Source organism: Miniopterus natalensis, chromosome 4 (genome assembly GCF_054644295.1).
Source record: "Miniopterus natalensis isolate mMinNat1 chromosome 4, mMinNat1.hap1, whole genome shotgun sequence".
Classification (NCBI taxonomy): domain Eukaryota; kingdom Metazoa; phylum Chordata; class Mammalia; order Chiroptera; family Miniopteridae; genus Miniopterus; species Miniopterus natalensis.
The window spans coordinates 58,868,872-58,883,004 of NC_142084.1; the positions used below are offsets into that span (position 1 = coordinate 58,868,872).

Below are 14,133 nucleotides of genomic sequence, written 5' to 3' on the forward strand. Positions count from 1 at the left end.
ACTTCTTCAAAATTTTCTTTGCTATTCTTGGCCCATTACTATTCCAAATTTAGTTTAGTATTAGCTTGTCAAGTACCATACAATATCCTGTAAAGATTTCTATTATAATTACATTGAACTTATAGATTAATTTGAAAATATTTTGTCATATTAATAATATTGAGTCTCCATCAATGAACATAATATAGTCGTCCATTTATTCAGGTCTTCTTGGATGTCCTTCAATACCATGTTATTATTTTCTCCATAAAAGTCTTATACATTTTTATTACATATAGTTCTATGTATCCTATGATTTGTGTTACTGCTCTAAACACTATTTTTTTTCTATTACACTTTTTTATTGCTTATAGTTGGTATATAAAACACCATTGATTTTAGTATGCTTTCCTTATAGTCAGAAAACTTAGAGAATTCTCTTTTTCATTCTAATGATTTGTCTCCATCTTCTCTCTGATTTCCTATATAGAGTATCATATTTTGTACAAATGACAGTTTTATATCTCTCTGTCCAATTATTATTCCCCTTTATCTCATTTTATCACATTGGCTAGGGCCTCCTGGCTAATGCTGAATAATAAGGGGGATCATGAGAATCCTTGTCTTATCCTATCATTAGTGAGAATGTTCCACTAAGTATGAGGTTTGCTGCATGTTTTGATAGTTACCTTTTTTCAAACTAGGAAAGTTTCCTTTCATTTCTAGTTTGTAAAGAGCTTTTTATCATGCTTGAGTCTTGAGTGTTAATAATGCTTGCATTCTTTTGAGAAGGTCATATGGTTTAATCTTTTAAAGTAGTATATTACATTTATAGATTTTTTCTGAACCACCCTACAGTAAACCTTACCTACTAATAATGCATTTTAATATTGAAGAATTACTTTTGCTAACATTTTATTTTAAAAGTTTTCACTTATGTTCATAAGGAAGATTGGTAATAATTTTATTTCCTTGTACGATCCTGTCCAGAATTAGTATCAGGGTTATATTGGCCTCTTAAAATAAATTGGCTAACTTTTTTTCCCCTCCTATGTAACACTGCATTAGAAAAGGATTATTCGTTCCTTGAAGTTACAATAAAACTTCCTGAACCACCTTGTGTCTTTGGAGAGGAGAAGGGAGGGATTAGGGGTGACTTTAATTGTTGCATTGTTTTTTATTTATTCAAGTTTTCCTATTTCTATTTCTGCTTTAGAGGTTTATATAACAGAACTAACCTTGGTTTTCATTGATCCTCTTTTTTGGTTTCCATTTCTGCTCCTTCTTTGATATTATCTTGGTGTGCATTTTACTTTTAGTCTGTTATTTTCCTACATTCTTGAAATACTTCGCTTACTTATTTTTAAGCATTCTTGTTTTCTGATAAATGTACTTCACTACACATTGACCTCTAAATTTTGCTTTACATACATCCCACATATTTAGATATGCAGTACTTTTCTCACCATATTTTACCAAGTATTTTATAATTTTCATGTTATTTCCTTTTTAAACTATGAATTATTTAAGGCTGTAATTTTAATTTTCAAACATATGACCTTTTTTTTTATACAATTTCTTTTGATAAAATTTTATTGCACTGTGCTTAGAGACTACGTTCTTCATTATGTTGTTTTAAAATTTGTTGAGACTTAAGCAGACACCAGATCCTGCTGGAGCGAATTCCATTTCATGAGTTCAGCTCCCATACAGTAGCTAAGACACTATGGTCATGGCCAGTCCTCACAGCCTGCCAGCATGAAGGTCAACTCAAACCACATATGTGCCAACTGCAATCAAGACTCAAATACAACAGGAGGGCTCCTGTAACCCACACAAGAAACACTCTGGAGCACCCAGCTCAGGTGATCAGGAAGACTACACCACTGGGCCCCACAGGAAACTTACTACATAAGGCAACCCTATAACACTGGGAGACTTAGAAGATCTACCTAATACACAGAAACAAACATAGAGAGGCAGCTTAAATAAGGATTTAAAAAAATGCCCCAAATAAAAGAACAGAAGAAAACCCCAGAAAAAAAGAACTAAATGAAATGGAGGCAAGCAATTTACCAGATACAGAGTTCAAAACAATGATTATAAGGATGCCCAAGGAAATTAGGGAAAGAATAGATGAACTCAGTGAGAACTTTAACAAAGAGACAGCAAGCATTAAAAAGGACACACAAACCATAAAAAAAGAACCATTCAGAAATGAAGAATACAATAACTGAAATGAAGAATACGCTAGAAAAAGTCAACAGCTGAACATATGAAGCACAGAGTTAAATCAACAATTTGAAAAGCAAAGTAGCAGAAAATACCATATCAAAGCAGAAAAAAGAAAAAATAATTTTATAAAGTGGGGGTAGTTTAAGGGGCCTCTGGGACAATATCAGGCTTAATAAAATCCACATCATAAGGGATACCAGAAGGAGAAGAGAGAGCACAAGGGAACATATTTGAAGAAATATTGACTGAAAACATCTCTAATCTGTTGAAGGATAAAGATACCCAAGTCCAGGAAGTGCAGAGTGCCAAACAAGATAAGCCCAAATAAGCCCCACATCACAACACATCATAATTAAAATGCCAAAGGTTAAATACAAAGACAATAACTTAAAGCAGCAAGAGAAAGACAGTTATCTACAAAGAAGCTCCCTAAAGACTGTCAGTTGATTTTTTAACAGCAATCTTGAGAAAGAACAAAGCTGGAGATATCATGCTACCTAATATCAAACTATTCACAATACAATATACAGATGATGTATTATAGAATTGTACACCTGAAACCTACATAATTTTATTAACCAATGTCACTCCAATATATTCAATAAAAATTAAGAAAAAATTATGCTATAAGGCTATAGTAATCAAAACAGTAAGGTCAACTGCCATAAAAACAGACACATAGATCACTGAAGAAGAACAGAGAGCCCAGATATAAATCCACACCTATATATGGTCAATTAATATATGGCAAAAGAGACAAGGACATACAGTGGAGTAAAAGCAGTCTATTTAATTAATGGTGTTGGGTAAACTGGACAGAAACACGCAAAAAAAATGAAACTAGACCACCTTCTTATACCATACACAAGAATAAACTCAAAATGGATTAAAGTGTTAAATATAAGACTTGAACCAATAATACTCCTAGAGGAAAACATAGGCAGTAAAATCTCTGGCATTTCTCTTAGCAATATTTTTTCTGATTTATCTCCTCAGGCAAGGGAAACAGAAAATATAAACAATGGGACTACATCAAGCTTAAAAGTCTTTGCATGGCAAAGGAAAACATCAGCAAAACAAAAAGACAATCTACTGAATGGAAAAAGATATTCACCAATGATACATCCAATAAGGGGTTAATATCCAAAAAGTTAAAGAACTGATATAACTCAATACCAAAAAAACAAACAATCCAATTAAAAAATGAGAAAAGGACCTAAATATAAATAGGCCCTCCTCCAAAGAGAAGACACAGATGACCAATAGACATATGAAAAAAGATACTCAACAGCACTAACAATAAAATTTTAAAAATGCTAATTAAGATCACAGTGAGATATTACCTCTCACCTGTCAAAATGGCTATTATCAATAAATCAACAAATAACAAGTGTGAGGATGTGGAGCAAAGGGAACCCTTGTGTACTGTTGGTGGGAATGCAGATTGATACAGCCACTAAAGAAAACGGTATGGAGGGTCCCACAAATTTAAAAATGGTACTGCCTTATAATCCAGCAACTCCACTTCTGGAAACCCAAAACACTAATTTGAAAAAATATGTGCATCCCTATATTCATTGCAGCATTACTTACAATAGCCAAGATATGGAAGCAACCCAAGTGCCATCAATAGATGAGTGGATAAAAAAGTAGTGATATATATATACAATGGAATATTACTCAGTCGTAAAAACAACTGAAATCTTACCATTTGAGACGGCATGGATGGACCTAGAGGGTATTACGCTAAGTGAAATAAGTCAGACAGAGAAAGACAAATACCATATGATTTCACTTACATGTGGAATCTAGTGAACAAAATAAATGAACAAACAAAATAGAAACAGACTCATAGGTACAGAGAACAGAATAATGCTTGCCAGAGGACAGGGTGTTTAGGGGGCTGCGTGAAAAAGGTAAGGGAGTTAAGAAGTACAAATGGGTAGCTACAAAATAGTCATTGGGATGTAAAGCACAGCATAGGAAATACAGTCAATAATATTGTAGTAACTATGTATGGTGCCGGGTGGGGTCTTGAAATATCAGAGGGAACACTCTGTAAAGTATATAATAGTCTAACCACTATGCTGTAAACCTGAAAGTAATGCAAAATAATACTGAATGTAAACTGTAATTGAAAAATAAAATTAAAGGAAAAAACGTTGAGAGACTTATATACCTCAGTACCCTGCACAATCTGTCTAGGGCAACTTCTGCTGACTAGCACAGCCCTCCCCGTTGACTAGCGTACCCCATTCTCCAACTCTGCCCGCTAGGGGTGTCACTGAATAGCAAACCCTGAGATAACAGATGGGGCAGGAAGAGCGCTCTGTCCTGTCAGAGCGGAAACCGACAGGGAGGCCGAGCTTTCAAAAGAACATGTGCAGTCACCACATGTTCCTTCAACATTTTATCCAAATGCTCCCTCTCTTCCAGCTCTCTTCCCCACTTTCAGACTTCGCACGGAACACAGCCATGTTCACTGTCACTTCCAGGGCTACCCCCACTTCTAGGATCCCAGAAAGTTAGACAGGAGAGCAAGAGTGACACAGCCACCCCACTCCTGAGACTGCGTGCTGCTCCCCGACCCCTGTGTAGTTTCTGACAGCTCAAGGACACGAAATCATTTTGCCTCTTCGGCTTGCTTGTGAGGTACACATTTACTTTCCTTTTTACACTTTTAAGGCAGCCTTTTCTATATAGTTCAAACCACATATCTCTTTGAAAAGCGATTCACCCCAGAGGCCTAACCCTTGACCATCCACCTGAGAAAGCTTTACAGAGACACACATTTCCCACCCCCTGCTGGGTATCTCCACCTGGAAGGCTCGCTGACACCTTGAATTCATTATATCTGATACCTAACGAACCATCCGAGCCAGCATCTTCTGATGTCTCTATTTGTTTTAATTGCATCGGCGCTTTCCTAGACCCTTTATGGGGAAGCTGGCAGTCACCCGGTACTTGTGTCAGCCCACGCAGCTTCCCGGTGTCCAGTCCTTAACATCCTCGACCCCCTCCCACTGCCACTGCCCTAGCTCAGCTCCTCCCCTGCCAGTCCCCGCTCTTCAGCTGTCATCCTGCCTCAGCTTGCTCCCTCACTGCCACCATCTTTCACAGCGCTTTCAGACTGTTCTTTATCACATCCTCTATCAAACATGTCATTTGTCTTTTTAAAACCACAAAGAGGTAATTTGCAAGAATCTTAAAAGTAGTAACACTTTTCTACCCAATGACTCCACTGCTAAGAAACACTTGTAAGGAAATATTTTTAATGGACAAATACTGATTTTTTTTTCAGAAATGTTTTAACAGCATTATTTATAATAAAAAACTTTGAAACAACCTAAATATTTAATACTAAAGTATTTAATAAATGATCATTTATTTGTAATTACACATCCATTTTTCTAAGATTATTTAATTGCATAGAAAAACCTTCAAAATATTATGTTAAGGGGGAAAAAGCAGGGTATTAAACTGTATGAAGAATTTGCTCATATTTGGTTTAATGTGTACACTTTGAAAAACAGACTCAAGAAGAATAAACTAAAATATGAATAATGGTTATTATCTCTGAGTAAGATTAGCAATGATTTTTATTTTCTTCTTCTACTCTTCAGTATTTTCCAAATTTCTAAAAAAGTATATATTCCAACTGTCATAATCAAAAAGAAGGGTTTTTTTTTAAAAAAACACATTTGTGTAGATTGATTGACAGTCTGGAAGGCAATGCAATAAAATGTGGGAATGATAGCTTCCTCGGGTTGTTCTCATTTGTGCTTTTATATACTTTCCAAATTTTCTCTAATACACATGTCACTTTCATAACCAACAAAATAAAGGTAGTTGTTAAAATTCTAACACCCATTCTCCACCCTCAGCCAACCGAACACACAATCCCATTACCACCCTCCCCGACTGTAAAGTTGCCTGGCCCCGCCCTGCATCCTCTGCCCCCAACCCTGACTTTGGAAATCCTGCCCATCCACCCAGAATAACTTCAGAAATCACCATCTCCCTTGGGTCTTTTGATAATGCCATTCAGATCCAAGGTTTCTCTTCTTGGAGTCCCAAAGCATTCCCAAGTCTTCTTGACTCAGGCTTTTACATAGTCTACCCTGTGGGACTGCTGTTGGCGTCTGTGTTGTAACCTCCCTACACGGTGAACTAAGGACATGGAGCCCACCTCTCCGGACTTGGTTTTCCCTGTGTCACTGGCATGGCATCCTGCCTGTATTAGGTTCTTCAGGGGGGAAAAGTCTGTTGAATTGAACTGGAATTCTTTGAAAATTTAATGGACCGTCTTTCATCATTATAATGGGCTTTATAATGGAGGTACTCCTAGAAACCACAATGACAGTTTATGGACAGTTCAGATCTTCCTTTGAGGCGTCTAGAGTGGAAACTCACTGATTATATGCAGAAAAGAAAATGCAGTGCTGAGCACAGAATTGGAAAAGTTCTCATTTCACTTCTCTCTTTCCTCTACCCAATCCCTGGGTTGTTGTAGATGTGGATTCAGAAGCACCGAATGCTGTATATTTCTACCAGGCCTATATTGCTGAAGCCTGTGTGGGTCTCAGGGAAGCAACTGATACTCTCTAAGTCTTAGTTTCCTCATCTACAAACTAGGAATAGAAATAATAGTAAACAGAGTCATTGAAAGAATTTCATAGATAACATAGACTGTGCCAAGCACATAGTAGGTACTCAGTAAGTTTGTTTCCATTCTCTTCCGTCATCTTCCCAGCCTGCACCACCTTCTCCCTCCCAACATACACGTGCACACACTCCAAACCCCCTTTCTCAGTCACTCAAGGTCAGAGCTGCTCCTGCCACCCTTGCTCTGAGAGTCACATCATCCTGTGGAGGGACCCGAGAGCCAGCCCCTCAGTCCTCAGGAGAAACAGACTGCACTGTGGCCTCGTAAGCAGCCCGTCTGGATTCTGCCTCTAGAATTTCTCTGAGCCAGTTTCTCCATTTTCACAGCATGTAACTCACTGGTTACCATTCAAATCAGACATCCCTTCTCTAATAGCTACTTCTGAACACATCACTTTTTAAAAAAGCTTAATGTCTCTTCACATGTCTGCCTCCTTCCTGCCTAATGTCACATGCAGGTCTTTGTCACCCCAAACCAACAAAGAATGCTAGCCTCAACCAGGTCACTGGGAGCTGAGTGTCTCTGGGTCACTCACTAGGATGTTTTAAGCCTCAATTTGTCATCTGAAAAATGAGTAGAACTAAATTATTTCTAGCATCCAGCTTGATCACTGAGTGATCTGGGGGCTCTCTGCAGAGAATTATAAGGAGAACTAAAATCTATTTTCCTCTTCTCTTCAACTTTAACTGTGATTGGTGAGCAAATACATTTTTTCCTACAAATGGTGCAAAACCTGGTATCCTTTTCCTTATGTGATAAGATGAAAAAGGAGCTACACATCGTACTAGTATCTTTCACACACAGAATCCCCCAATTACCCTACAAGTGTTAGCCCCATTTTAAGGATGAGAAAATGGAAATTCAGAGGTTACATCATTTGCCCAGACACAGAACCGAGGCAGACCCAGGAGTCTGACCCAGGCGTGCCTGGGACTCAAGCCCATGTTCCTCCCTGTGCCACACTGCTCCCCAGGCACGGCCTCGGCAGCTAGTCTTTGTGGAAAGCTGTGGAGGCCTGAATTACAGATACCGGGTGTGAAGGATGATTCTGTGGTAGCACATTATTCATCCCAGAGAATTCAGTGGCACCTGCTAAATAAAAGGCAGTTCGTGAGGATCTGGTGCAAACAGCATGATTTTATGGAGCACTCTGCTGGAATTACATGTTCTGTAATGGGTTTTACCGGACATAAATAAAGTATATAGAAAGTCAACAGCAAAGACACAGTACACTATTCACAGCTCATTTCCCAGGCTCCTCTCCACAGCTCCCTGTCATCCTTTAAAGACACAGAGGTGACATCCAGATGGTGTCACTCTGCTGATGTCACATCTGGTCCAGGTGATAGCTCCGACCAGGGAGAAAAGCTGGAAACTGAATTCCAGCCACTATCTGGCAAGTGTGAGCCCTTTCTCAGAAGGGGGACCTGTGCAGAGGTGGGGAATGTCCTGGGTTAAATTCAAGAAACATGCTCAGTAGACCTGAGACCAGAGACAGGCAGGCCCTGGTCACAGACACATGTTCACAGGCCCTGGCTGTGTGTGGCCTGTGCCAGATCAGTGCTGCTTGGCTGTCGAGCAGAGGACGGCGCAGGAGAACGGGGATTTGCAGATAGTTTCCAGCTCTAAAATGCTAGGACTCTCTCCCAAAGAAGGTGAATGCAGGTGGCAGAAATGAAGTCTCAGTATATATATTTTTGCTAGCTTGACTTTCCAGCAAGCCTACTACATGCTAAATAATTCAAGATGACACTTTCCTTATCACTACTCTTACTTGAAAACTGCAAAATTTTCAAATATCATCTGCTAAAAAATAACCATACAGCAATTAGAGCCTGATTGATGTTTTCAGTATTTGATGACAATTAATTGCCTTCTGTCCACATCAATTGCTAATGCTGCTTTAATGTGATTAATTATTCTTTGCAGTCTCTTCCCTAATTTCAAACATGCCCGTATAGACACAGTCACACTCCACTGTACCTCTGCACTATAAGCAGTGCGGTTCCAGGTGCTTTACACACGTTGCTGTATTTCATCCCTTACCCTGGGAATGGTCTCGGAAGAGTACAAGGTCTTTGTTCACCAAGAGGGCTCTAGAACCAGTCCAAAGTTGGAAGGACCCTTACCTCTAACCTAGCTTAAATGCCCTGCTAATGGGATTTTATCAGGGCCTGATAAATATGTTAACAGTTTGCCCTGGGCAAAGAAAAGAAATCCCTAAGAGGAAAATAGCATTTGTTTTCCTTAAGAGGTATCTTTAGCATTTTTCTATTTCCCAGGTGTATATGGTCATGGACCCTGCCCTCTACAGTACTTGCAATTTTTTTCCCTTGTGAAGTGGGTAGGAGATTTACGAAACTTCAATGAAAAAATGACTGTGACATTTGCCAGAAGGTGTTAATACAGTAGAATGCTTTCAGTTCTAGCTCCATCCTAAGAGAAAATGTAGCACATGTACATGTAGAAAAGAGGTCTCAGATGAAGAAAACTCCTTGAATGGTCCCCAAAACAATCTACAACTACGATATGACACTCCTCTTATTGCTCTTGAGAAGCAGAAAAACATTAGAAGGAAGATAGTGTCAGTCTGGATCATTTCATGTCGTCAGGAAGGAACAGTATAGCTTGGAGGGCTGTTAGTGAAAGATAGAAAGACAAGAATAGATTGGCAGAAGGGCTCTCAGATTGGCAGAGGGACTGCATGCCTACTGCTGCCACCATGGTCCAAGTCACCATCATCTCACCCTTTGAAGATAGAGTAGCTCTGCCCTTGAGGAAAGAGGCACCAGACTTCATTTTATTTCTGCTGGTAATGATTGAGAAGGTGGTTTAAATGGGCAACGCAGAGTTTCTTGTGAAATAAAAGGAGATAATACGCCTATTTGGGAAGAGAATAACGAGCAGGCATGTGCAGTAGCCTCCAACAGCCTCCATTCTGGTCTTTTCAAATCTTAACTCATATCCTTCCAATTCGTTCTTCACACTGAGGCTTGAGTGACCTTTTCTGAAATTCAACCATGATCCTATCATTTCTTTGGCTCTGGTTGCTCTTAAGATAAAGTATAATTTCCTTAACCTGACTAACTGGGTGGGTAGTGATGTCAGATGACCCCGAGGGGAATAGGTTCAGCAGGAGAAGAAAATCACCACCTGTTGAAGGTCTAGCTATGATGTAGCCAGCACAACCCTACAGTCTATCCCATAGAGTCCTGCCTTGTAAGAAAGTTACCATTATTTTCATTTAACAAATGATGACCCTAGGACGCAGACTGCAATGATTTGCTAGTGAGAGGCAGAGCTAAAGTATAAAACCAGGTCTGAGTTCATCTCAACACACTGTCACCATGGAATCAAAAGAGGGGAAATAACATGTTCTAAAAGGTGTTGGAGTGTGGAAGTGAGAATAAGGTTGGTCATTGAACAAGACAGACTTTTCCTGTTTTATAGTCATCTATTTTTATTTCATCTTTATCCTCACTCCAAACTCTTTGTTCTTCGGTCCTGAATTGATCCTTGCCTTTGACCCTCCAGATTTGGCATTCATCTTGACTACCCTCCAATAATATGTCATCAAATTTATGATTATTTCCTCAAATATATCTCTGCCCCAGTATCTCTCTCTGGGCTCCTTTTGACACTCCAATTATACATATATTAGACCAGCTGACATTTTCTCATAACCACCAAGGCTTGGTTCATTTTGTTAAAAAATATTTTTTCCTCCTACCTTCAGTTTGGATAATTTCTACTGATCCCTTCTTATGCAATGTCCAATCTCTTATAAAGTCTATCCAATAATAATTGTTTTATTTCAGGTACTATATTTTTTTAGTCCTGGTAATTCCAGATCATTCACTTTTATAGTTTACATTTCTTTGTTGATGTTTCCTTATCTATTAACCCATTCTGTCCAACTTTTCCTGTAAATTCTTGAATGTATTTATAATATCTGTTTTAATTCCTTGTCTGCTAATTTCAACATCTGACTCATCTCTTGGCCTGCTTCTATTAACTTTTTTCCTTTAGCCATTAATCACATTTTCTTGTTTCTTCACATGTCTAATAATTTTTATTGCATAGTAAACACTGTGGATGATACATGCTAGATTTTGTGATTTTTCTCCAAAGAGCGTTGAATTTTGTCCTGGCAAGCAATTAAAGTATTGGTGGGTTGTCTTGATCCCACAGAAGTTTAGTTTTAGATTTTATAAGAATGGGATTACTTTAAGCCAATCAGAGAACAACAAATACCATATGATTTCACTCATGTGTGGAATCTAATAAACAAAATAAACTAACAAACAAAATAAGAGTAGACTCATAGATAGAGGACAGACTAACAGCTGTCAGAGGGAAGAGGGATTGTGGGGCTGGGTGAAAAAAGTGAAGCAAAAAACCCCACAAAAACTCAGACACAGACAATAGTATGGCGATTACTAGAAGGAAAGGGGGTAGGGGGAGGTAAAGGGCATAGGGAAAATAAATGGTGTTGAAAGGAGACTTCACTTGGGGTGGTGAACACACAATACCATATACAGACAATGTATTATAGAATTGTACACCTGAAACCTATATAGTTTATTAACCAATGTCACCCCAATACATTCAGTAAAAAAATAAAAGAATAAAAAATGGGCTTATTCTGCTTTTTCCCCTTGACCCTATGATGTAACCCTTTATCTTGGTTTTACTCCTGGAGTTTCAAAGAAAAGCCTACATTTTTATAAGTCTCTCTAACTTAGCAGGACTTGAACTCCAACTCTCTCTCAGAACCAAGCAGCTGCTGAAATCTCAGCCTTCTAGCAGCTGCTTCCTCTGGTTTCCTTGGAGTCTCACATTGTATATGCACACATAGAGGAAGCCAGGGATTTAGGGGAAATTTGTACAGAGATGTTGGGGCTCCCCCTCTACTGCTCCTGCCTTCCAGAATGTTTCCCATTCATTTCTAGCTATTCTAGCAGCCCCTATATTTAACCTCTGTCTCTTCAGCCTAGTATGAGAGCCACTTCCTATTTGTTCTCTCTTTTTTTATAAGCACCTGGAAATTGACCTCAAGGAAAAAGCTGGTTAAATGTGGTGCTTACCAAGTTTGTTTTCCTTATTTCAAGAACTATGTTTCTTCTAGGTTCTACCCAAAGGACCAATATTTGGTTGTTTTTCAGTCCCTTCAGACAACTACATTTAAAAAAATATTTTGTCCTGAGATAAAATTATCCTCAGCTTGAGATTCCAAAACGTATTCAAATTCAGAAACCAGCTGAGTTAGGATTTAAACCCAAATTTGGCTGATAACAAATATCTGACATTCCATCCCAAAGGTTTTGGAGCTGGAAGAGGTAAGAGATTAATGCAAATGTTGATTTACTTCATTGACAAATTTTAGTCTTATTTTAAGCACTGATTTCATATTGTAAATCACATCACTACACTCCTTTGACCTGTGCTCCATTCCACATTTTGTGTATACCAGAAACACAATTTGAAGTGCTTCTAAACTCAGCAATGCATCATGAAACAACTCACTTTGAATGGAATCAATACACACATTCAACATGATTCTGAGTTATTTAATTCAATCCATTTCATCTAAAAATGCAAGTAGTATTGATCTATTAAGTACAGCAATAATAATATCTAAATACTCTCCACAACATATCTGTATCTGTTTTTAGCTAATGTGTCATTTAAAAGGGCCATTTAAATTCTTAATACACAGGGATAAAAAATATTTTTGAACCTTGAACAGGTTTAAACTGCACAGGTCCATTTATAGGCAGATTTTTTTTTTAATTTATTTTAATCCTCATCCGAGGATTTTTTTTTTTTAATTGATTTTAGAGAGGAAGGAAGGGAGAGACACAGAGAGAGAAAGAGAAACATCGTTGTGAGAGAGAAACATCAACCGGTTGTCTCCCATATGCATCCCAACTGGGGGCCAAATCCACAACCCAGGTTATGTACCCTGACTGGAATTTGAACCCACAACCTTTTTGGTGTATGGGATGACATTCCAACCAACTGAGCCACTGGGCCAGGGCATGAAGATTTTTTTTTCAATAAATATGTACAGTACTATAAATGTATTTTCTCTTACTTATGATTTTCCTAATAACAGTTTATTTTCTCTAGCTTACTTTAAGACTACATATAATAAATACAACACAGAAAATATGTGTTAACCGACTATTTAATGTATCGGTAAGGCTCCCAGTCAATTGTAGGCAATTAGTAGGTAAGTTTCAGGGTTAAGAGTTATACACAGATTTTTGACTGCACAGGGGTCAGTGCCCCTAACTCCTGCATTGTTTAAGGGTCAATTGTATTCTAAAAACTATGAAGATATAGCATTTGAGAAAGACACAAAAGGGTGTAAAGATTTTTTATTTTTAATTAAAGGCAGTGTGTATTCAAGCCAAAAGTACTGGATTTGGAAGCAATAGCCTCCTAAATGGTATCCCTGCTTCTTTACTCACCATCCTAAACATTTATCTTCAACATAGCAGCTAAACTAACTCTTTAAAAAAAAAAAAAAGTCATATTGTGCTCGCTTCAGCAGCACATGTAGTAAAATTGGAACGATACAGAGAAGATTAGCATGGCCCCTGTGCAAGATAAAAAAAAAAAAAAAAAAAGCCGTATTATGGCACTCCTCTGCCCCAAACCCTCTGAAGGCTCCCCCTAGTGTACAAATAAAAGTCAAAGACCCCGCAGTTAACACAGTTACTTCATTATTTAATTCTTCTTAATCCCTGACCCCAGCTACTATTCCTCCCACCTTGCATATTACACCCCAGCACACAGGCCTCATGCCAGGCCCATTCCTGCATCAGAACCTTTGGTCCTTCTGCCTAGAATGCTTTATCTATAGATCTCTGCATCGCAACCTCCCTCACCCCTTTCAGGTCTCTGCTTAAATATTACCATTTAATTGACACCTTCCCTAACTACCTTATTTTAAATTGCAACCCCCCATGCCAACCCCAATCTGGCATTTATCACACTCTGAAACCCCATACCATATACTTTACATAGTCGTCTTATTTACTGTCCTACCTCAATAGAGTGTAAATTCCTTGAGGGGGAGAGGGTTTTCTGTTTGTCTCCTGCTGCAATAAGTGAACAATTTGATTAATACTTGAATACATTATCTGAGTACTAGACCCAATTCTACTATTAACTAGTAGCCTGGCCCTAAAGTCATTTAATCTCTCTGAGCCTCAGTTTTCTCATCTTAGAGCTAAAAACAAAGA

General features: G+C 38.3%; 1 protein-coding gene and 1 non-coding gene across 3 annotated transcripts in view; one reads left to right on the plus strand and one right to left on the minus strand.

The window, feature by feature from the left end:
- Window positions 1–14,133, minus strand: part of MSRA (methionine sulfoxide reductase A) — a 350,861-nt gene that overhangs the window by 197,454 nt on the left and 139,274 nt on the right. The gene's annotated exons all lie outside the window — the stretch shown is intronic.
- Window positions 13,424–13,526, plus strand: LOC148093301 (U6 spliceosomal RNA). The gene has a single exon (XR_015714514.1). It is a non-coding gene; the product is annotated as a U6 spliceosomal RNA (small nuclear RNA).